Genomic DNA, 21,167 nt, shown 5'->3' with positions numbered 1-21,167 from the left:
AGGTTTATTATGGGTGGACTGCCCCATTGCTTTTTTCAGTCAATAATATAATAATAATTTATTATTGATACCCCACCCATCTGGCTGGGTTTCCCCAGCCACTCTGGGTGGCTTCCAACAGAATATTAAAAATAAAATCAAAAATTTAAAACTTTCCTAAACAGGGCTGCCTTCAAATGTCTTCTAAAAGTCAGATAGTTGTTTATTTCCTTGACATCTGATGGGAGGGCGTTACACAGGGAGGGTGCCACCACCGAGAAGGCCCTTTTGCCTGGTTCCCTGTAACTTCGCTTCTCGCAGTCTATAGTTCAGGGATAGCCAACATGCAGCTCTCCAGATATTGTTGGACTACAGATCCCATCAACCCTGTCCACTGATGGGATATGTAGTCCGCAACATCCAGATCATACCGCATTGGCTACTCTTGGCATACTTCCAACTATTTAGCACTTGAGAGGTAAAATGTATGCAATCAAATCCCAAACCCTGCCCACCTGCTTGCCTTTATTTATTTATTTATCTATCTATCTAGCAAAATATAAATACGGCTTGATTGAAGAAGAAAGCTCTAAGCAGTTCACAGAAATATAAAATAAAACTTAAACATTCTCAATAAAAAAATTGTCAATTAAAAAATAGTTTAAAACAGGCATTTAAAAGCATTCAAAAGACTATTGAAATCATCAGTAGCTAAAAACACACAAGAGGCAAAAGAGATGAAATAATTATACATGTCTAGACAGGCTTGCCCAAATAATACAGCAAAGGCGCCTGCCTGATGTCAAGAGGCGAGGAGTTCCATAGGTGCTGCCACACTAAAAGTTTGATTTCTAACAAGTGTGTGACAGGTGATAAGTAGCACTTGCAACAATGCCTGTTCCACAGATTGAAGCGGTCAAGAAGGCATATGTGGGGTAAAGCAAGCCCACAAGTCCCCCCCCACCCCCCCCCCCACCCCCCGTTAGCAACCAGCTCATATTCACTGTGATACCAAAACAACTGTGTTCCAGCAGGAGCTGAGATTCTGCTTTGTCTCCTGATGGAATGATGCTAGGCTGCTTGGCAAGGGAGGCCATTGAATAAGCCACCTGAGGTGGATATACCCCTCAAAGCCCAAGGCCTTCCCTGTAGCTTCCCTATATCTGCATTTCCATTTTAGTGTGAATAAGCTTGTCTGCACATTGTGTAATGTATGCAATAAACCTCAGTGTTACAGAGCACTGTAGTCAACAAGCGCTCTTTTTATTCATCACTTGGGCAGAGCAACATGCTTGTTTTATACTTAATTGGTCAAAATAAGGAGATGTGCTTTTTGGTGGAAAGATGCATTGCGGTTGCCAAGAGTTATGATTCAGTAGGGAAGTGGGCATCATGACTTAGTAATGATTCCAAGCTGCCCCAAAAAGAGTATTTGTGTTCTCTTAGTAGGTCGTTTAGTAGAGAGAAAGAAAAGTGCTGCCTTTTTTAAACCCAAAGAATTCATTCATAAATTTATTGCCAAAATCTTGGTATGGGTCCTCATTACAGGTATTGAGAAAGCGTGAGGCAAATATAAGCTGCAGTCTTTTGCGCATTTGAACCTTTACTCAGATGAAAGCCTCTGGAACCTGATGCCACTTCCTTCTGAGTAAAACATGGGTGGGATCGAGCTGAGAAGCTGCCACTTCTTTTTAAAAGACAAAGACTTCATAATAACGAATTATGTACTTTGGGATAGCTCAGTTGGCAAATCATGAGACTCCTCATCTCAGGGCTGTGGGTTCGAATCCCACGTTGGGCAGTTGCACTAGATGACACTCATGGTCTCTTCCAGCTATATGGTTCTATGATAACAGAGTGCAATGTATATCAGGAACACTTGGAAAAGTCCAAAGACTAGTAATTAAACTGAATATTTGCATCATGTGCTATGCAAGTCATCGCCTGTCTCAATAATAATAATAAATCAATAATAAATTAGGGGCGCGGGTGGCGCTGTGCGTTAAACCATAGAGCCTAGGGCTTGCCGATCAGAAGGTCGGCAGTTCGAATCCCCGCGATGGGGTGAGCTCCCGTTGCTCTGTCTCTGCTCCTGCCAACCTAGCAGTTTGAAAGCATGTCAAAGTGCAAGTAGATAAATAGGTACTGCTCTGGCGGGAAGGTAAACGGCATTTCCGTGCGCTGCTCTGGTTTGCCAGAAGCAGCTTAGTCATGCTGGCCACATGACCCGGAAGCTGTACACCGGCTCCCTCGGCCAGTAAAGCAAGATGAGCGCCGCAACCCCAGAGTTGGCCACGACTGGACCTAATGATCAGGGGTCCCTTTACCTTTTTAGCCAATGTGGTGCATGTTAGATGTTTGGGACTACAACTCCCATCAGCTCCAGGCAGCATAGCCAATGGTCAAGGATTATGGTAGTTGTAGTTCACATCTGGCTGTTGGCTGCCCCTGGTCTACTGCACTTTGCCAGAGGATCTGCACAGAGCAGAGCAGCATTTGTCCTGCTGCACAATGCAATCCTATGCATAACTAAGTTCTCTGGGTGGTTTACATGCCTTTTCAGAAGTACCTAATTCCCTCTGCGTTTATTGAGGCTTATTCCCAGGTAAGTGGGTAGAAGATTTCAGTGGGTATTTCCCCAGTTTCAAATGGTATTTCCCCAGTTCTCTGGGTTCCCTAGTTTCTTTCTGGCCACAGTTCAAGGCGATGGTTCTTACCTTTGAAGTCCTAAATCGGGATGGAGGAGACAGATTATGTTCCTCCAGATGTTCGATTCTGACTCCCATCATCTCAGACCATTGGACATGTTGGGTGGGTCACATGGGAGCTGGAATCCAACAACATCTGGTCTGTACCAGATGTGCTCCCTCTGCCCTGAGAAGGCTAGGAGCAAGATACCTACAGATCCAGCCTCCGATAAGGACCTGACCATTAGAGACAGAATTATTTGCCACAATATAGACGAGAGACTCTGCAGGGATCTGCAGGGCAGCAGCAGCCAAGCTTCATGCCAAGAAATTGAATGGACCCGAGGTGTGGTCTGTGCGCAAGACAGAAAGCAATGCAGCCCAAGAAAGTTGACTCAGACTATGAGATTTTCTGCTATAAATGCGACAAGAGAGAGAGAGAGAGAACAAGGAAAAATGCTCATAGCTGGCGTGGAACGCAATACAGCTTTAAATAGTACGCAGCATTTGGAAAGGTTTGTCGTATGAATAATGAGTTTGCACAATGCTATAGTTACCCCAGATAAACAAAAGCCAGGAATGTTGCTTCCTGGTCTTGGGGCAAAGGACAAGCTGGTGCCCTCCATTCCATGCGCAGAATCCAACCTGTTTGGCAATTGAACTGATGTCAGCAGCACTGATGGGACCTCCCCTGCTTATTGTAGGGTCACATATGGCTAATGTTGGAAGAGATGCTCCTTTACGGAATTGGGTCCCTAACTGTTTGCCCCACAGCTCAGTGGCAGCCAATGCAGCACTTCCAGAGCCACTGACACTTAATCCCATTAGGCCGCCCCATTTACTGACCTAGAAGCTACATCCTGCGGTAGCTGTGACCTCCAGACTATCTTCAAGGGCAGCCCCACATATAGTGCATTACAGTAGTCCAGACAGGACCAGAGTATGGGCAACTGAGGCCCAGCTATTCCAGTCTAGCTGTAGCTGGCAAATCAGCCTAAAATGGGCGTAAGCACTTCCATCCATGAAGGCACGAGACTCCAGCGATAGGTTGGAATCCAGGAGTCCTCTTATACTGCTTAAGAGTGATTGTGTCTGTTATGTACTGAGTTGAATAGGGTCCAAAATGCAGCAGTCTGATTGGTCCTAGAACAATAGGATTCAGAATGCAGCAGTATGATTGGTCCTAGAAAAATAGGATCCAGAATGCAGCAGTATGATTGGCCCACAGGAGCCAGCCAATCCAGCTCCTGGTGGAAGTGAATCCTCACCCTGATTGGCCTACAGGAGAATCCCGGAAATAGCCAATTACGTGGGGCCTATTGTGTAAATAATGTATATAAAGCAGACATTCTGGGGGAACTTCGATTCCTCCTCACCACTATGAGCTGAATAAAGAGCATGAAATCCACTCTCGGCTCCGAGTATATTTCAGTGTCAATGGCCCTCAACATTTCAATTAGACCAGAAAGTAATCAGCTCCCAGTGAAGAAGTTTCATGGAGCAGCAGCTGCATTTAAGATGGATCCTGAGTTAATATTTTGCCAGAGCCAGATTATGAACAAATAAAAGCGAGATCAAAACCCTTGCCAACCAATATAAAGCGAAGTGTTTATTCAGAAGCAAATATGCCAGCAAAAGGGAAGCGCCTTGCTAGAATTAAGTATGAAAACAAAGCAGACAGCCCTCCAGTTGTGGGAGTATGAAAGAAGCTGACACCAGTTTCAAGCCTGAGTGCTTATGGGAAGCTTGAGAAACTGGTTTCGTTATGAAAATAAAAGCCTTGTTGCACATGGATTCCACTTTGCCCTACAGTGTGACGATTTGAAAGCAGATGAAAACAGATACAGATCACTGGCGGAGGAAGAGGAGTACGGGAGGTGCGCATCGCCCCGGCAGCGCGATCCCAGTGGGGTGCTGTCATGGCTCCCCCCCCCCCCGCCAGGGCTGTGCGCCCTGCCCCCAGGACGAGCGCCAGGCCCACCCCACCTGCTCTCTGCCCACCAGCACCCCCCAGTGCCGGAGCATGAAGCTACGCCACTGACACAGATGGTCCCACCAACATTTACGTGAGGCATCTGCAGGGAGGGAAAAACATGGATAACCTAATAAGGGAGAAGTTTTTCCAGTGTGCACCAAGTAACTGCATCCATCCCTGTGGATGGCAGGATCTATATTCAAACTAGACTGAATGGCTCCCAGTACGTTTCTGAGCGCAATTCAAAGTGTTGGTGCTGACCTTTCAAGCCCTAAACAGCCTCGGCCCAGTATACCTGAAGGAGCGTCTCCACCCCATCATTCAGCCCAGACACTGAGATCTAGCGCTGAGGGCCTTCTGGCGGTTCCCTCCCTGTGAGAAGTGAGGTTGCAGGGAACCAGGCAGAGGACCTTCTCAGTAGTGGCACCCACCTTGTGGAATGCCCTCCCAGCAGATGTCAAAGAGAAGAACAACTATTTTACTTTAAAAGACAACTGAAGACAGCCCTGTTTAGGGAAGTTTTTAATGTCTGATGCTGTATTGTTTTTAATATTCGGTTGGAAGCCGCCCAGAGTGGCTGGGGAAACCCAGCCAGATGGGTGGGGTATAAATAATAAATTATTATTATTATTATTATTATTATTATTATTATTATTATTATTATATGGGTGCTTTCGTTGACATTCCTGCATCATAGGGGGTTGGACTTGATGACCCTAAGGCACCCTTCCAACTTGTATGATTCTATGAAAGAAGCGTGTTGAAGATGAGCACGAATGATTCCAGGCTGAGAAAAACTACATTTTTGTGCTGCAAAGGGGTTAGTGTGCGTGCAGCCTCAGCTGACGTGTGAGTGATAGGCCTTCCATTGAAGGAGTTCACCTATAAGAAAGGAAATGCAGACTCTTGAAATCGTCGTCGTCCTCGTTTTATTTGTATGTCGCCTTTCCAGGGTTACAACCGTGCTCAAAGTCAACAGCCGGCGTGAAGGATCAAAGCCGCTCAGTATCTTGTGTGTGGTCCCCTAACACTTTGCAGACATGCTCCTCAAAGTGCAAAGCATGACTGTGACAAGCTGGGGAGGGCTGAGAGGAGGAGGCAGCGTGCACCACCCACCTGCTTGTCAGAAAAACTGGGAATTGGTTGAGAGGACATTTGGTGGCAGGTCTGCGCATGTTGGCTTGAGCTGCCTGACACAGCATCCTGCCTCAAGCTCTGGTAAAAAAAATGTAATCTGTCTCCAGCCTTAATGCAAAACAACCAATGGCCAGTCACCTTCACATCCCCTATAATATAAATCAGAAGGGATGGCAGACAAGCTGTACAATCTGGGAAGATTTCCAAACTTTTTCTTTTTCTTTTTTAATAAAGTCGTTTAAACAGGCTTTGGCAGTGGTGTGTGAGCAGCACTGCAGATGTGCTCTCTGGATGAGGATTAAGCTAGAGGACAGGTAGGGAACAGAATCTGGCAGCGAACTGGTTGGTTTCCTTTATCCAGCTCTTTTTTAAATACACTCTGGCCTGGAGCTGAACCCAGATGTGAGTAGGGAGAGGAGATAATGTCATATTTATCCCATTCTGATGGGCAGGGAACCCGGCAGTTCTGCAAAGGTAACTTGCAGCAAGAGTTCTGGGCACTGTTGCGACTTGCACTGTTGAGATTTTTCTTAGAAAAAGAAGAGTACTTTTGAGAATTTTCTCTGAATATTTTCCATCTTTTTGTGGTACCCAGTGTTGTAAACAAAAATTGCCCTTTTCCCTTATGGGGGTATCCAAGAGCCCATATAGAGTCCTTACATAGGTTCCCTATTGGTAGGAGATAATAACAGAGGCCAACCAGAGAATATTGAGAAGCAAAGCAGCTAGTAAGCTTGATCTTTATTGATCTGTTGCAACAGGGTGCTCCCCTCACATGCAGGAGAGGAGGGGGAACCCAGAAAAATGGTGTGCAAGGCCTTATAAAGACTTTTGAAATTGCCACCCTGTAGATCAAGACAACCCCCAGAAACCTCATACATACATCACAGAAGGGGTGTAACCTAAGACCACCCCTCAGATACATCATACCTACATCACAGAAAAGGCAGTCTAAAACAGAAATTTGAATGTTGTTTTTCTCCTGTCTGGCAGGTTACTTGACTGGATTGCCTGGAGAGCCTGGCTAGTCTTTTGTAATGATGAAAACTTAGTTCCTGGGCCATGTCACAGGCTCACACCCTATTCAAGCACAGACATACCCTTAAGACAGGATTTGTGAGGAAAGAGACAATGGGGAGGTTTCCCACTTTGACCTTACAGAGAAAACATTTGCTCAGTATAGGAATCAAAATGGTTCCAGGTTGGTCTTCCTGTGCTGATCTATGTATGTGCTTGGTTGGTACACTTATGAACATTACCATATATCTAAGACCATAAAATTCCTATCACACCAGGTTGCCAAATACACAAACAGGCCCTAGTGTTTGTGCTTCTTAGGGTTGACAACATGCATACCATCCAAATGCCCCTATTTTCCAGGGACAGTCCTGGAATTAGAAAAGCCATCCTGGCTTTTCAATTTGATCCCAGAATGCCCTTATTTCTCCCACCAGGATGATGAGCAAGCACTTCTGAGTATCAGTGGCTGCGAGGGAGCTTCTTGTTGCCTCTCCAGGTTATCTCCAGGGCCACTGGCCTCCTCCCTTGGCCACCAAGGCTCACCCCCGTGTGACATGCAAGCTCTGAGGTACAGGTAGAGGGCAGGGCCCCCCTGGGCTGGAAAAAAGGGGTAGCAGAGTAGAGCACTTTGTGCATTTGTTTCTATAAAAAAAATGCTTTGTGCAAGGAGTCTTGATTTTTTATTTTAAAAAATGCTTTGTGCATTTGCATCTAATCTTGCCCCTTCTAAAATATATTTCTTACTGTGTTTCCTTTTGTAAATCTACCAAAGAACAAGACCTTAAAAGCCATGATATAAACAGATGATCAAAACATAGATAAGAGTTTTCAAAACAAATTTGCATGTTCATTTAGCAAGGCCCATCTAATCCTTTACGTAAAATACATATTTTTGGTGCACATTTTTGCACACAAACAAAACGCAGAGAAGCGCATAAAATCCTCAGGATTTGCATTCTGACCGGCAAACCTGTTTAGACCCAGCTCTGGCATCCGAGAGCTCTTGCTATGGTTTCAGGGAGTATGTGAAGCACTCTGAGGACTTACAATGCTCTGTATGAGAGCTAAGCTGTATTATTATTAATAATAAATATTTTAAGTGCCTAAAATAGCTGGGCAGTGTACTGAGATAAGATAAAAGACAGTCTCCACCTTCAGGTTTACAGCCTTCAGGAGGCTGGGACACCGGTTGTTAAAAAAGAGAGAGGCGGCAGACCACAAGTGCTAAAAGCATCATTTGTGGGAAGTGAGAGACATTTGAAGGAGTTTTTTGTCTAAAGCGAGTCAAGAAATAGCCATGCGTAAGATAACAAAGAGGAGGGGCTTCCAGTAAAAGGGAGCATCAACTGGGAAATGTCATGTTGCAAAGAGAAAACATGGGGTGTGGAGGAGATCAGAGCCAGCAGAAAGTAATGTAGCATGTAACGTACAAATGTTATAGAAGTCGCACAGTGTATAACCAGATAGGACCTCCCTTGCACTACTAGGTGAGGGCTTCAAATTGGTCCAAGGCGCTGATGTCTTTTGATGAAACCACGGGTGCGAGTCGGTGTTGTGCAAATTCTCTCACTCCATCAGTGCAAGTATTTCTGCTGCACAACAGGACATTCTCCCTTCTCTTCTTCTTTTGCACACCCTTAATCTATTCTGAGGGACATGGGTGGCGCTGTGGGTATGTTTAGCCTAGAAAAGTGGGATGCGGGTGGCACTGTGGGTTAAACCACAGAGCCTAGGACTTGCCGATCAAAAGGTCGGCGGTTCGAATCCTCGCGACGGGGTGAGCTCCCATTGCTCAGTCCCTGCTCCTGCCAACCTAGCAGTTCAAAAACACGTCAAAGTGCAAGTAGATAAATAGGTAAACGGTATTTCCGTGTGCTGCTCTGGTCCACCAGAAGTGGCTTAGTCATGCTGGCCACATGACCCGGAAGCTGTACACTGGCTCCCTTGGCCAATAAAGCAAGATGAGTTCCGCAACCCCAGAGTCAGCCACGACTGGACCTAATGGTCAGGGGTCCCTTTACCTTAATCTATTCTGAATGCTCTCCCAATCCTCTGCAACAGATTTTATAGAATCGTAGAATTGTAGAGTGGGACCCCCCAGGGTCATCCAGTCCAACCCCTTGCAATGCAAGAATCTCAGGTAAAGCATCCATGACAGATAGCCATCCATTCTCTGATTTAAAACCGCAGGAAGAAGAGTCCACAACCTCCCGAGGGAGACCGTTCCAGGGTCAAACGGATCTTACCGTCAGAAAGTTTTTCCTGATGTTTAGCCAGACACTCCTTTCTTATAACTTGAAGCCGCTGGTTCGAGTCCGACCCTCCAGAACAGGAGAAAACAGGCTTGTTCCCTCTTCCAAGGGATAGCCCTTCAGATATTTCAAGATGGCAGTCATATCAGTCGCCTCTTTTCTAGGCTAAAGGTAAAGGTAAAGGGACCCCTGACCATTAGGTCCAGTCGTGGATGACTCTGGGGTTGTGGTGCTCATCTCACTTTATTGGCCGAGGGAGCCGGCGTACAGCTTCTGGGACATGTGGCCAGCATGACTAAGCCGCTTCTGGCGAACCAGTACAGCGCACGGAAATGCCGTTTACCTTCCCGCTGGAGCGGTACCTATTTATCTACTTTGACGTCCTTTCGAACTGCTAGGTTGGCAGGAGCAGGGACCAAGCAACGGGAGCTCACCCTGTCGTGGGGATTCGAACCGCCGACCTTCTGATTGGCAAGTCCTAGGCTCTGTGGTTTAACCCACAGTGCCACCCGCATCCCACTTTTCTAGGCTAAACATACCCAATTCCTCCTTCTTCTTTTTTGTTAAATCATTTTTATTAATTTTCCAATAAAAAACTTCCAATTAACATATCAAATCATAATCCAATAAAAATAAAATAAAATAAGATCAAATGATCTTCCAAACTATAATTTTTAATTTTCGGGGCTTCCCATAGTCTGGTCCTTGAAGCATATCTCCAAATCTCAATCCTGCCTTTCATCGTTACTTCCATATTTCCACATCTCGATTTTAACGCTCTAAACATACCCAATTCCTTCAACCATTCCTCATAAGGCTTGGTTTCCAGACCCAGATTTGGGAGGTTCTGAGGACGTGCAAAGGGTGTCCAACGGGGATTAAAAGGTAAAGGTAAAGGTACCCCTGCCCGTACGGGCCAGTCTTGACAGACTCTGGGGTTGGTGCACCCATCTCACTCAAGAGGCCGGGGGCCAGCGCTGTCCGGAGACACTTCCGGGTCACGTGGCCAGCGTGACAAAGCTGCACAATCACAATTACACAAGTGGGGATGCTCACACTGATGGGACATGACAGTTGAGCAGGGGCGCCGACTTATAAAAAATATTGGGGGGGCCCATACCGGGGTCCTGCCCCAGGAAGTTTTCTAAATTTTAGATGAAAATTAGTGAGTTTTAAAGTTTTTTAAAAGTATTTTAGAGTCATATGATCAACATTAGAACCCCGAAAACTCGACTCTCTATAACTCCACACTCCGGGAAACTCGACAAGCCTGAAACACTTTTTGGCTTTGAAAAAAGAAACAAAACATAAACACGCACGGTATTTTCGTAAAAAGCTAATTTAATTTACAGTAACAATTATGCTTATAGACTATTACAGAGCAGTGAATATATAGCTCTGAAAAGACTGAAATGATATTTAAATAAATCCTAAACTATCATTAAAAGAATAAAACATAAAATATTGCTGTCGCACAGTAATAGCACTTTGATTAATAAGTGAAATAGCTAATTTAAGCTTACTTTGAATAAGGCTGAGGGTTCATTAAATAAAAATAATATCTCAAAGTTAATGCTTTAATACAGTTAATAAAGTTAATACAGTATGCCTAATACTGTATGTAAATACTGTAATACTGTATGTAAATAACCGGCTTTAATTGGGTCTTACACCCTAAAAATATTTAAGTATTTGAAAATAACTAATACAGTACTATAGTAATATAGAAATACAGTACTAAACTAGTACTATTATTTCGAAACTGAAAATTTAACATTCTGTATTCGAAAGCACCTCCGCGTGCAAGTAGATAAATAGGGACCGCTTACCAGCGGGAAGAGGGACGCAGGTGGCGCTGTGGGTTAAAGCCTCAGCGCCTAGGGCTTGCCGATCGAAAGGTCGGCGGTTCGAATCCCTGCGGCGGGGTGCGCTCCCGCTGCTCGGTCCCAGCGCCTGCCAACCTAGCAGTTCGAAAGCACCTCCGGGTGCAAGTAGATAAATAGGGACCGCTTACCAGCGGGAAGGTAAACGGCGTTTCCGTGTGCGGCTCTGGCTCGCCAGAGCAGCGATGTCACGCTGGCCACGTGACCCGGAAGTGTCTCCGGACAGCGCTGGCCCCTGGCCTCTTAAGTGAGATGGGCGCACAACCCCAGAGTCTGTCAAGACTGGCCCGTATGGGCAGGGGTACCTTTACCTTTTATGTATTTAATTCTCTATTTTATAAAGATTTTTAATATCTGACAGTGAGTTTGGAGTAGCCCAATGCAAAAATCCTGAGGATCCATGTGGATCCGTGCTTTGTAACCACGTTTTTGCACCACTGTGACCCTAGGCAACAGTGGGTGCGTGATTTTTTTGGTGCAAGATGTAGCCATGAACATGCTATGTGATCTGATGGTGAATTTGGGGTGACCCAATGCAAAAATCCTGAGGATCCATGTGGATCCGTGCTTTGTAACCACGTTTTTGCACCATTGTGGCCCCAGGCCACAGTGGGTGCGTGAATTTTTTGGTGCAGGCTGTAGCCATGGACATGCTATGTTATCTGATGGTGAATTTGGGGTGACCCAGTGCAAAGATCCTGTGGATCCATGCTTTGTAACCACGTTTTTGCACCATTGCAGCCCCAGGCAACAGTGGGTGCGTGATTTTTTTGGTACAGACTGTAGCCATGGACATGTAATGTGATCTGATGGTGAATTTGGGGTGACCCAATGCAAAAATCCTGAGGATCCATGTGGATCCGTGCTTTGTCACCACGTTTTAAATGGGGAGGGAAGGAAAAACACAGAAGGGACAAGAAGCACAAGAGGGGTGTGCGGAGAAGCAGCTGGCTAAGAATGCAGGGGAGGAGTTTAACGGGGTGGGGGGGGAGGAAAGGACGGCAAAAGTCCCCCCCCCAAGCCAGCCCTCTCTCTCTCTCCCACCTGCATGTTTTTCGGCTGCCTGCGAGTCCCTAGAGCACGGAGAGGAGGAGGTGGTGGGCTGGAGCCTGCACGCAGTGTGACTAGGAAAGAATTAGAAGGAAGGACTCGATCCTTTCCTTAACTCTCTGCTTGCCAGGAGGGCAGGGGATTCCCTGCTCTTTGTTGAGTTTGAGCAAAGGCAGCAACAGAAGCGGGTGGGCAGTAAGACCCTGAGGCAGAATGCAGGAAAGCAGCAGCTTCCGCCTTCCCTCCGCCCGCCCCCCCCCCATCTTATTTTTGCCTGATTTTTGCCCCTGCGCTCCGGCGAGTCAGCTCCAGGGACCACACATTCGCTCAATAACACGCACAGACATTTCCCCTTACTTTTTAGGAGAAAAAATCTGCGTGTTATAGAGCGAAATTTACGGTAATAATTTTCTTAAATTATTGGGGGGGCAGAGCCCCCCCAACCGAATTTTTGAGGGGGCTCGGGCCCCCTCAGGCCCCATGGAGTCAGCGCCTATGCAGTTGAGTGCCACCCCTTTTTTCGAGACTGTCACTTATTTGGGTTTGATCCCAGAGGATTCCAGTAAACTGGTATCCGGATTTCCCCCCTTCCCAAGCTCTGGCACAACCCTTGCATTATTTCTAAATAAAGTGGGTCTTTATAAGCTGAAGAACCCTTCCTTGTCTCCACTATAGAAGAGGGATGGGGGAAGCATGGCACTCCAGATGTTGTTGGACTACAGATCCCATCATCACTGACTCTTGATCATGCTGGCTGGGGCTGATGGGAGCTGGAGTCCAGCAACATCAGGAAGGACACAGAGTCCCTCAACCCAGCATCAAACTACGGTTGTTGCTGCACTTCCATTCAAGTCAGGGTGCATTTTTAACCGAGAAAGGCAGAGCATGATTTGTAACTGATTTGAATGCCTGTTCTTCCCACTGGTTCACAGATACTATTTGCATACTTTCCAGCTTGGATTATCTGGGGATAAATAGAAAGCTATTATTACGTAACTGCTGGGTGATGACAGCCAGCGTTCTTGTTCTTTCTGCTGAAACCCAAGAAGGAGAAGGTGGAGGCCGAGAGGAGTGATCTCTTGCTTGTGATCCTGTGGCATTGTTTCTGTAACGAGCTGGTAGATCAAAATGCTCTTGATTAATAGGGGTGGGGAAAATCAGGAGTTGCAGTCATGTCACTTTGGAGAGGAGCCAGCTTCAGGGAGTGGAGATGGAGTAAAGTTTCCAAGACTATGAGAGTGCAACATGAGAGCATGCACTGCCACTGGTGGTGGGTGAATCTCTGTGGCTCAATTTGCTAACAGCAATTTGCTAACAGCAGAGGGGCAAAAACACAGCTAAGAAGCTCAAATCATGCATATAACTGATACCCTTCTTTGATAATTAAACCAATGTCCAGACTTTCACATTGAAAAACTTTACATGCAGATACTTATAGATGAATTAAAACATAATATTTAAAGTCACATGCTTCTCCAAGCATGGGCTTTCTTCTTCTAACTTCCAAACAACTGTCTTTTCCTTGCTTTCCAGAGCTCAGCACTTTCAGCCTTCTGTATCCCTGTTAAGGTTATGCCTAGCAGCTCCTATGAGATTCCCACTTTCACCTTCTCCTGCAGTTTTGCTCTCTTTCTTCCAAGTGCTCCAACACTCTATTCAACTTAGTAGTGTTCACAGTGGATTCTAAAACATAGTCATCTTGCCACACACAAAATGGAATCTGTCCTTCACTGGATACCTCCCATGTGACCAACGTTAGCCAATCACATGAGAATTACTAGAGAACTCTCTAGAATTCAGCTACCAAAAGCAGTCAGATTTAAACACATAGTAATGCACACAAGCACTTACAATTTCAGAAATTAAATTACTATACTTAACACAGTGACTATGTTCTTACTTCCACTGTTGGAGGCAGAATGCCTCAGAATACTGGCTGGCTGGAGTCTATCAACATCTGGAAAGCTCTGTATGGCTGCCTTATGGTTATACGTGGGTAGATATATCTTGAGCAAAGTTTGGCGAACCTCCATAGCCAAAGGACTTACTGGGTAAACTTCCTCGTGCTTAAAAAAGGTGGAACTTTATTCTTTTCTTTTGCTCCTTACTGCTGTCCACAAATTTAACAAAGTTATGCAAAAGTTAAAACTGTGGAATGAGTCGAAATCCAGGTATGAATTTGTGAATTTGAAGTTGCAGAATTTGAGTTAACTCAGTGCAGAATTTGTGTTTTGTCTGACTTCTCTCACTGTTTCATGCCTCTTTTTGACCACTTGAGGGACATACCTGGTGAGCAGTCTAATTATATTGTAGAGAGCTACTGTGTTCAAAAGGGATGCTGTAACATTTCAAGGTGGGTGTGACCGCCATGCTTTTGGCATATGCACCAGTTTCAGTTTAAGGGACTAGGTGAACCAAACATGGACACCGAATCCATATCCCTGTGACGCGGTCAGTCGTAAAATATAGTTTACGTAACAATGAGAAGTGCTTATCAGCAGAGGAGCAAATTGGGCCAGATATTCAGCTGCTGAAAAATGAGTATAGATTAAAGTTGGAGCACTGGCCTGAGAGCAGGGCACACCCACACCGTAACTTACAGCATTCTTTAACCATCATGCCCCCTCAAAAAAGCCTGGGAAATATAGTTTCTTTGGGGTGTTGAGAGTTGCTAGGAGACCCCCCTATTGCCCTCCTAGGCCTACAATTCTGAGTGTTCTTTGGGAAGCGAGACTGACTGTTACCTACTCTGGCAATTTATTTTCTGCATTGACATGAGGTTGGAGAAGAAGACCTTTGGGATCTCCCCCATCTTGTGGTTCTACTCATTAATTTCCTGCAGTAAATGAAATGCAGACACCTTGCATCTCTGGGCACCCCTGGTGGGTCAGACCCAAGCCCCATCTAGTCTGGCATTCTGCTTCCCAAAGCAGGTGTCTCCAGGAAGTCCACAAGAGGGCATAAAGTCCTCTGCTGTCGTTCGCTGCCCGCTCATAGTCTGGGTGGCATGCCGCCAGTGACATACTAAGGCGGCGATTGCCTTATTTTATTCATCAGAATATTTATATACTGCTCTACGATACAAAATAACAAATCAGTTCTCAGTAATATCTACGTATAACAAAATCCTGTAACTATTTAAGAGACCATCCATTAAGTTTTATGGAAAGGTGTTTTCTTAATTTCCTGAGTGAGGCTGGTGAAATAGAAAAAGTTTTCAGCAGGGATTTTAAGGCTAAAACAAGAAGGTGGGTGCTCAGTCTCTGTTGGCAGAGCTTTCCACAGGACTGGATTGATGAGATTCTTAATAGCTCAGTCGGTAGAGCATGAGACTCTTAACTGCAGGGTTGTGGGTTCGAGCCCCATGTTGGGCAAATTCCTGCCTTGCAGGGGGTTGGACTAAATGACCCTCATGGTCCCTTCCAGCTATACAATTCTATGACTCTATGACACTAAAGGCTCTATTTCACTAACTCAGGAGACATCCAATGACACTCCTGCAGTAGATCTCAGTGATTGAGCTGGGACATAAGGGTTCAGGTGGCCCCTAATTCCTTATATAGCCAAGGAAGCCAACTGTGGTCTACAGCAGAGCTTCTCTAGCAAATTCCAGAGTTCCCAGAAGCCTGATCCACAACAACTTGGAGCTGGGCTTTCAGTGTGGCTGCCCCTGTTCTGTGGAACAACATTCCTGCCATGATACAACAAGCACCTGCTCTCCATACTTTGCAGAAACAAATGAAGACCTTTGTGTTCCAACAGGTCTCTGCCATAGTTTTCTACCTTGTATTCATTCTAAATTCATATTGTGGGGTTTTTTTGTGCTGTTTTTAAGTGTTTGGGGGAGGTGGGGTGGTTTTTCCCCAATTATGTTTTGTGCATCGCTTTGACATATATGGGTGGAAGAAGATACAGTCATACCTCGGGATGAATACGCTTCGGGTTAAGCATTTTCAGGTTGCGCTCTGCGGTGACCCGGAAGTAACGGAGCACGTTACTTCTGGGTTTCGCCGCGCATGCATGCGCAGACCATCAAAATGACATCGCGCGCATGTGCAGAAGCACCGAAATGTGACCCGCGCACACGCAGTCGTGCGGACATGGGTTACGTTCGCTTTGGGATGTGAACGGGGCTCCGGAACGGATCCCATTCGCATCCCGAGGTACCACTGTATAATCATGGTACATCTGAATGTGCATCTATGCATCTGATCAGAAAGTACTGTGGTTACTGTCAGGGCTGTCTTAAGCATATCCGGCGCCATGGTGCAAAGATCCTGCCGCCCCGCCCCCCCCCCCAGTTCCCCAGAGTTGCCAACCTTTTTGGGGAGGACGGTGCTGCCGGCGACGCCCCCAGCTTTGCAGGGCTGGAGGAGGTGGGCAGTGGCTGGAGGGCAGGGAAGAAGGGAGGCTGGACACAGCAGCTCCCGGCTCAGCTGGCCGCTTCATGCCATGGTAGCCACAGCAGGTAGAGGCTCCAGGCGTGGCACTGCTTTGGCATGGCATGGCAGAGGTGGGCGAGGGCAGCGAGCTGATGCTGGGAGGCGCCGCATCCACCCTCCGCCTCTTCCCTGGCGCCCTCCAGAACTTTGTGCCCTGGCACCCAGTGCCACTAGCTTCTATGGGTAAGATGTCCCCGGTTACTGTGGCTAAAGCCAGGTAGCTTTTTCCAGTCATTGTGCAGCAGAACATTTTGCAGCGGGAGTTTTTAACCTCTTGGGATATAAGTCCTTCTTCCAGCACCCAAGAAACACCATTGCTGCACACGGTAGGCGACGTGGCTTGCTTCATGCACAGCTTAATGGTTACAAACAATCATTATGGCTCCATTATGTTAAATCCTTCCTGGGGCCCCGAAAAGAACAATGGGCAATGTTGTTTCACCACCCAAGAGGATCGTGTCCACACCCACACAAAATGTGGGTCCTCCTTCATCAATCATAGTTTGTGCCAACAGACAAAAAGACACTGATTTGTCATGTTTATTCAGAAGTAAGTCCCATTGCATTCAATGGGATTTACTCCCATGCAAACATGCATAGGATTGCAGCATAAGGAAAGGAGCACATTAAGATGCTTGTATATTCCTTCCGATATAACAACCAGCCTACCACGCCATGTGCAAGCAGTGAAGACACTCAAGTCCGCAAAGAAGTCCTGGCAGAGAACACTTTGCTTCAGACTATTCTGAATATTCAGAAGGGATATTAGGACTATGAAGGGATATTAGGATTCTATGATTATGTTCACTGTGCGTCAGAGGAGCAATGTGCTGCACGGTGCATTTAAAGCTGTATCATACCACTTTAGGGATGTGGGTGGTGCTGTGGTCAAAACCACTGAGTCTCTTGGGCTTGCTGATCGGAAGGTTGGTGGTTCAAATCCCTGCAACGGGGTGAGCTCCCGTTGCTCTTTCCCAGCTCCTGCCAACCTAGCAGTTCAAAAGCACACCAGTGCAATATAGTTTGAAAGCACACAGGGCTGTCTTAAGCATATGCAGCGTGCCGGGGTGCAAAGATCTGCCCAGCACCCCCCCCCCAGGTTGCCCAGTCCCAGGCGTGCAGGAGGGCGGAGCCAGCCGGCTGCCTCAGCATCTCGCTGGCTCGGTCAGCACCCAAACTCGTGGCACAGAACCACCCGCAGCAGAAGAGCCTGCTGCGGTGCTCTGACTGACGGACGGGCTCTTTCCTGGACTCAACTCTTGGGCCCTGGACTCTCAGCCTGGTGCCCCTGAGAGCCTGGCACCTGGGTGCCCCGCACCCCTAGCGCCTATGGGTAAGATGGCTCTGAAAGCACACCAGTGCAACATAGATAAATAGGTACCGCTGCGGCAGGAAGGTAAACGGCGTTTTCGTGGGCTCTGGCTTCCGAGTTTAGTCTTGCTGGCACATGACACAAAAAGTTGTCTGTGGACAAACACCAGCTCCCTCAGCCTGAAGCGAGATGAGCTCCACACCCCATAGTCACCTTTGACTGGACTTAACCTTCTAGGGGTCATTTAACTTTAGCTTTAGATACCACTTTAAATAGTTGTCGTTTTTCTTCCCCCCCCCCCCCCCCATGGAATCCTGGGAATTGTAGTTTGTTAATGGGCTGAGAACTATTCCCGTCACTAAGCTACAATTCCCAGAGTGATTTAACCATCTTTTCCCATGGATCTTTTGGGAATTGTTGCAGCCACACTGACCGAGGCTGATTTCAGGAAAAACACCTGGAAGGCACCACGTTGGCTATTCCAGAATTATAGTAATCATTTCTAAATCTGCATGTATGCATATAAAATTGGCATAGGCAAATTGTATGCCAATAGTAGTCCATTTGTTGTGGTGATGCGTTTCCTCTCTTGGGGCAATGTGAAAGTGGCTGGCTGCATGTGATGCCACATCCCACAACTCCCCTCTGCCAGGAAGTCTTTGCTGGGGATGTTGGGCAATTCAGACAAAATGGAAATGGGAGCAGAGATTGCCAACATTCCCTTATTCTTCCTATGTCCAGAATGGAAATCAGCCCAGTGAATATGATTGGTATCTGTCATCGGTGTTACTTTCAATCTGCCAATGATGGGTAATCTATTATATCCCCCCCATTCACACTGGTTCCCCCCCCTTTTAATGAATGGGGTAGAATAACGTAATTACACAACTGCTGCAGCAGCCAGTGAAACAAATAGCAGAAGGCAGTAGTTCTGGGCAGAAGGCAAACTGCAGCAGAAGGGAAACAGGACTGTGTGCGAAAATACAGGGCAGAAAAGAAAACTATCTCCTTCTTACATCCCTGAATCTAACCTCTCCTCCTCCTCTGGCAACTGAACTAAAGCTAAATTATGCATAACTGCATTTGCTCACAATCATTTCTCATAAGCCCCCCGCACCTCCCCACTATCTAAATTCGATTGCAATCTTCCCGAGCCAGAAGTATTTCCTTTTGCTTTATTTCATTCTGCTGGTACTATATAAATACTGAGCGGTATAAGGTTTCCCAGCTTTGCATGCAACAAGCTGTCAAGTTCTTTTAATGTCGTTCTCATAAAGGGAGGAATTCTGCCAACTAACCAACGTTCGGCCCACATGTGTCCTTGATTAGATTAACAAAGTGATTTGTTGAAAGAGCCGTTTCTGTTGGCTCTGCGAGTTGAAACACCGCTTGATTTTAAATCGGGCTTCTCTGCTCTCAAAGCAATAATCGGGAGGCATGAGTACCTCTCTGACAAATCGGTCCAGGGGGGCAGCAATTGGTAGCTCCCAGGACATTCTTTTCGGGGACACACATTTGCCACCATCTCTGTGCTTCCTCAAATGACCATCTCCACATCCACACCACACATTTAAAGCACATTCAACCCACAAGCACATGGTCCCCCCCAAAAAAAGAATCCTGGGAACTGTAGTTTCCAGAACTACAATTCCCAGTATCCTCAGAAATCTGCAGTTGCCAAGATTCCTTTGGGGGCTGCCATGTTCTTTAAATGTGTATTGAATGTGCTTTAAATGTACAGTATGGGTGTGAGCTGAGAGATTGGGGGCAAAAGCGAGGGGTCATTCCTCCCAGGTTCAGTCACTGGCATTTTCACATTAAAGCAGCATTTCCCGGTGTTTTCCAGATGTTTTGGACTACAACTCCCATCAGCCCAAACCAGCACAGCCATACTGGCTTTGGCTGATGGGAGTTGCAATTGTTGTAAACAAAAATCTGCCCTTTTTCCCTTATGGGGTATCCAAGAGCCCATATAGAGTTCTTATGTAGGTTCACTATTGGTAGGAGAAAATAACAGAGGCCAACCAGAGAATACTGAGAAGCAAAGCAGCTCATAAGCTTGATCTTTATTGATCTGTTGCAACAGGGTCCTCACTCACCACACGCAGGAGGGAGGAGGAACCCAGAACAATGATGTGCAAGCCCATATATAGACTTTTGAAATTGCCACCCTGTAGATCAAGACCACCCCCAGAAACATACATCACAGAAGGGGTGTAGCTCAAGACCACCACCCCCAGATACATCATACCTACACCACAGAAAGGGCGGTTTACAGCAGAAATCTGAGTGGTTTGTTTACCTCCTGTCTGCCAGGTTACCTGTTTAATGGTCACTTGATTGGATTTCCTGGGGAGCCTGGCCAGTCTTTTGTAAAGATAAATACTTAGTTCCTGAGCCAGGTCACAGCCTCACACCCTATTCATATCTTGTTGTTGTTTAGTCCTGTGATGATCTATGTACGTGCTTGGTTGGTACACTTATGAACATTTAACATATATCTAAGACCTCAAAATTCCTATCACACAATCCAAAACTTCCAGAGGGCAGCAGGTTGAGGTGGGCTGCCTTAGAGGAAGTGCTAGCAGAAAGACCTCATAACCGCTGCCAGACAGAGTGAACAAAGAGCTTAACTGCCATAACACAGTAGCTTCCTAGGTCTCCTGTCTTTATCCCGAAACTAATGCTTCTCAAACTTAGGCCACATCTGCACTATGGTTCTGAAGCAGCATCATTCCATTTTTAACACTCATGGCTTCCCCCAGGGATTCCTGGGAAATGTAGTTTGTTAAAGATGCTGAGAACGGTTAGGAGACACCCCCCACCCCCTTACACCCTCATAGTGGTTTAACAATCAGTCCCTCTTCTGAGGAAACTCTGGTAATTACAATGGTACCTCAGGTTAAGAACCTAATTCGTTCCGGAGGTCCATTCTTAACCTGAAACTGTTCTTAACCTGAGGGACCACTTTAGCTAATGGCGCCTCCTGCTGCCGCCGCACGCTTTCTGTTCTCATCCTGAAGCAAAGTTCTTAACCCAAAGTACTATTTCTGGGTTAGCAGAGTGTGTAACCTGAAGCATCTGTAACCCGAAGTATCTGTAACCCGAGGGACCACTGTACAGCTGGTGAATCAGGGCCTCCAAACCATTCTCAGCACCCACAACCAACTACAGTTTTCAGGATCCTTTGGAGGAAGCCATGACTGCTGAGCAGTATAATTCTTCTTTTGATGTACAGTGGTACCTCAGGTTAAGTACTTAATTTGTTCCAGAGATCCATACTTAACCTGAAACTGTTCTTAACCTGAAGCACCACTTTAGCTAATGGGGCCTTCTGCTGAGAAAATGAGGAAAGATGCTGTTCTCTCCCGTGTGCTCACTTGGGTGGGGAGGGGGTGGCCAGGTGGTCCGCATGAAGACAAATTCAGGC

General features: G+C 46.3%; 1 protein-coding gene and 1 long non-coding RNA gene across 2 annotated transcripts in view; one reads left to right on the top strand and one right to left on the bottom strand.

Annotated features, from left to right (window-relative positions):
* Positions 1 to 21,167, top strand: part of AHNAK2 (AHNAK nucleoprotein 2) — a 106,434-nt gene that overhangs the window by 6,370 nt on the left and 78,897 nt on the right. The gene's annotated exons all lie outside the window — the stretch shown is intronic.
* LOC307208984 lies at positions 6,488 to 20,162 on the bottom strand. Its single transcript, XR_013835282.1, has 2 exons — positions 19,972 to 20,162; positions 6,488 to 6,692 (listed from the first exon to the last, which is right to left on the bottom strand). It is a non-coding gene; the product is annotated as an uncharacterized lncRNA (long non-coding RNA).

Source organism: Podarcis cretensis (genome assembly GCF_951804945.1).
Source record: "Podarcis cretensis genome assembly, chromosome: 1".
NCBI classification, from domain to species: Eukaryota; Metazoa; Chordata; class Lepidosauria; order Squamata; family Lacertidae; genus Podarcis; species Podarcis cretensis.
This window is presented reverse-complemented; position numbering and strand designations above follow the sequence as displayed.